Source organism: Octodon degus, unplaced genomic scaffold, assembly GCF_000260255.1.
Source record: "Octodon degus isolate 3935 unplaced genomic scaffold, OctDeg1.0 scaffold00015, whole genome shotgun sequence".
Lineage (NCBI taxonomy): Eukaryota > Metazoa > Chordata > Mammalia > Rodentia > Octodontidae > Octodon > Octodon degus.
Genome location: NW_004524591.1, coordinates 19562823 through 19566552, shown reverse-complemented (window position 1 = coordinate 19566552; position 3730 = coordinate 19562823). Strand labels below are relative to the sequence as shown.

The window sequence follows — 3730 nt, the reverse complement described above, 5'->3', positions numbered from 1 at the left end:
TCTCTCTCTCTCTCTCTCTCTCTCTCTCTCTCTCTCCATAGTTTTAGAGTTGTTGACATCACTTTGTTTAAAAACACAGCCCAAAACAGAAAATCTCTGAGAATGTTGGGGTAGTTGATTTCTCATTTTATTTCGTTTAATTGAATTTAATGGAATTGCTTCCTATTTACTAAATTACTTACTATAATGGCAGATGCAAAGAAGAATATAGTAATTAAATTCAGATAAAATTTGAAAAAATGGGGGCAGTATTATAAAGTGTGCTAGTTGGATAGCAAGCATGGATGTGGTATCTGAGAGAGGTACCTCATCTGTTACATGTCCTCCCAGCCTCATAGTTAATCCATCTCTGGGATGTCATTGTGGAGCTTTGTGAGTCCATTGTTCTGACGAAGTTTTTTCTTTCTTACGTCCCAAGTCAGTAGTTTGCAAAGATCATCACCTTGTGGCGTATTAGTTTTGCTATTTGCATTTTCATTTATAATAGCTTTGCTCCAGAAGATGCTTGAGGGCTCATTTTCAGGGGCTGTCACTTCTAAAAAGCTAGAACTTGTTTTCCAAGTAGGTTTTATTTCTAGGGAAACGTGGCATTGTTCTCCTGGGCACAAATTTTCTGTGTTCTAAACTACTCTGTATATTGTCATCACTATGACATGGGACACACCTGAGCAAGGAGTTACAAGCCATACTATTGCTTAAAAACTTTGGTCACTGCATTATTTTTACTCACAGAATACCTGGCACACATTAGCTGTTAGGAAAGTGTGTGTGTGTGTGTGTGTGTGTGTGTGTGTGTGGTCCGAGGATTGGCACTTAGTCTCCTAAGGCAGGTATTAAGCCAACCAACTGCCATTGCTCCTTGGTCTTCAAGGACCCATTATTTCCAGCGACCACTGCAGGCAGCACAGAGATGCTCAGGTTCCTACAGTCAAATCTAAAGAGAAGCAGCACAAAAAATTATAGCTTCCTCTTCTGTCTTTGGAATTTATTGCAGAGGCCCATTTTCCAATGCTGGCTCGTTTCCTTTGCTTAATTCACTCACATTGTGGGTGGCAGATAGAGAGGGGTGATGTGACTGTAGAGGCATTCTATCCAGGTACTTGAGGCTGTGAGGTTGGGGTTCTTTCTGGGCTCTGGAGAGACTACACAGGAAATGCAGGTCCCATCACTCTTTAGGGTGCTTGATGGAATGTGGAGGGGAAACTTTGAGGGGGAGCTTATCTTTCTGCTCAGCTTTTAACCCTCTTGTTGGTGCCTGCAGCTTAGAAGTCAGAAATGTGAAATAGTCCTAAAATCTAAAAAGCACAAAGGAAATGCTTAGTGTGGCAGAACTAAGGGGAGTACGAGAGGTTGAGGGAAAGGTGGGTGAGCAGAGAGAGGGGAGGACACAGGAAGGGACAGCAACTGAGCAAAGCCAACTCATCCTTATCATTCTCTCTTCTCCTGGTCACCCATTTTTCTTTCTTTTCCTCTTTTTCTTTTTCTTGTTTAATTTTTCTTTTTTCTTTTCTTGTCTCCTCACTGGCATTCTTCACCCAATCTCACCTTTCCCCTCTTCTCTTGTGCTTTCTGAATGAATCTCCTTCAGCTTTCTCCTGTGCTCACAATTAGTCAACAGATTAAACGTGACAAGAGGAACCAAAGGTATGAAGCTTTTTATGTTTATTTCCCAGGACCACTGTGAGATATTATCACAACTTTGGTTGCTTAAAACAACACAAATTTATAATCAGAATTTCTGAGGGCAAAAGCTTAAAATTAAGGCATTATTCAGGTTACTTTCTCTGAAGGCTCTAAAGGAGAAATCCATCCTTGTTTCTTTCCAGGGTTTGATGGCTCCTGACATTTCCTGGGCTGTGGCTACTTAACTCCAGTCCCTATACTCCAACCCACCTTATCACCTTCTCTTCTTCTCCCACCATCTATGGTGACAGTTGTCTGACTGCATGTGTTGCTAGTAGTGCTTCAGTTCCTTTGCTCAACTCATGCTCAAATCATGAGTCGGCAAAGAGTAGCTCTGCTAGTGGTCCTGATGACTCTGGATGATGCTGAATGCCAACACTAGCTGGTGCCAGTCATCACCATTTGGCGCTGGCTTGTGCTGGATGCTTAGGTCTGCCAGGTGCTGATATCTGCTGAAGATCTCTTTTGGCTGCTAGGCTCTAGAGCTCTTTAGGAGTAATGGCTCCCATTGTTTATTGCTCTTTCTTTTGAGACAACTGCTCTATAGACAACACTTAGGTTAAGAATCCTGAGTAGATCTACAAGACCTTCATTTATTTCTACTCAAGAAATAAAGCTGGAGTAGGCTTTTACCACTACCAAAGTGAGTTTTTATTCTAACAAAATGGATACTATAGCACAGAGGAGTCACTATACCGAAGGGAACCCTCCTAGACTAACCCAAAATATGTTAAGGAGAATGCTGTTTACAAAATAACTGCAGGTCTGCGGTTGGTCGAAGTGCAGGCTTGCCGTTGGCTCAAATTCAGTCGTGCTGATTGGTCCAAGTGCAGGTCTGTGATTCATCTAACTGTGTGTAGAACTCCAGGACACTAGCAGTTGTCAAAGCAGCAATTCAGCCAGCGTGCCCAGTGAGGCAAAATGATTGACAGACATCACAGCAGTGCTGAAAGCAGGGAATCTTTAGGAGGACCGTCTGTGTTCATTAAGGATAACTGGGGTTTGGAGAGGTTGGAAATGTTAATGATAGGCCCAGAAGCCTCCCTCCCTGACCTTAGGCACAGCCAGGTGACACTTACCTTTTTCAAAGAGGCATCTGAAGTGGTGGGAACAGGGCAGGGTCACTAAGTCTGATGGGGCTTGGAGAGGAGCACTGAGGCCAGATGTCCCAGTTCATAGGGTGGGAGGATTGGAGGGGAAGTGAGGCAGAGGGGCATGAGGGCCATTGGCCAAATGACTCCTGCTCTGGCCTCTAGGAAAAAGCCAGGGCTTCTCTTCTGCCTCATACATAGCTAGGAATAGTTATGCAGGGCCCACTAAGATAACCCAGGATGAGCTCATTTTAAAAATCCCTAACTAAAGTGCAACTGTAGAATGCTTTCCACGAGTGAGGGCATGGTCATAGATTCTGAGGGGTACGACATATCTTTATGGAGGTTACTATTCAGTCTACTACAGGTGAAATTTGAACTTTCTATTAAATTCCATTTTCTGTTCTCATTCTTCCTCATAGGAAGCCCAATAGTTATTGGTGATGAATGGTTACTTAGCTTCTAATAATGTACTATTCACTACATGTTAACAGACATGATCCAAACACTCATAGTAAGATATTTTCAACTGTAGACCTCGTATTAGCAAGTCAGAAGCCTTTAAGGAAGGGGGTGCTATCTTCCTGAGTCACAACATGGAAGTTAGAATATTGCATCAATTATGCTGTAACTATTAAGTCTTTAGCCTGGAAACCAACATTAATGGTTATCAATCCCGTCCCTTTGATCTCTACCAGCTATGATAATTTTCTGTTTTGTCTTTGGACAAGTCTCACTATGTCATTCAGGCTGGCTTCATATCGGAGCTCCTCTTGGTTCAGTCTCAGAAGTGCCAGGATCGCAAGCATGCACCACTTTGCCTGGCAGTAATCATCCTTCTCATCTGTACACAACTCATGTTGAGCAATGAATTCTGGGTTACAAAAGAGGATTTCCTTTTTATCCTTGTCCATACATCTTAGTCTGTAAGTTAGACAGAAACAGACACAAGTTCT

At 42.7% G+C, this 3730-nt stretch overlaps 1 non-coding gene across 1 annotated transcript; it reads right to left on the bottom strand.

The window, feature by feature from the left end:
• Positions 1–3603: 3603 nt before the first annotated feature.
• LOC111815406 lies at positions 3604–3730 on the bottom strand. The gene has a single exon (XR_002820099.1). It is a non-coding gene; the product is annotated as a small nucleolar RNA SNORA40 (small nucleolar RNA).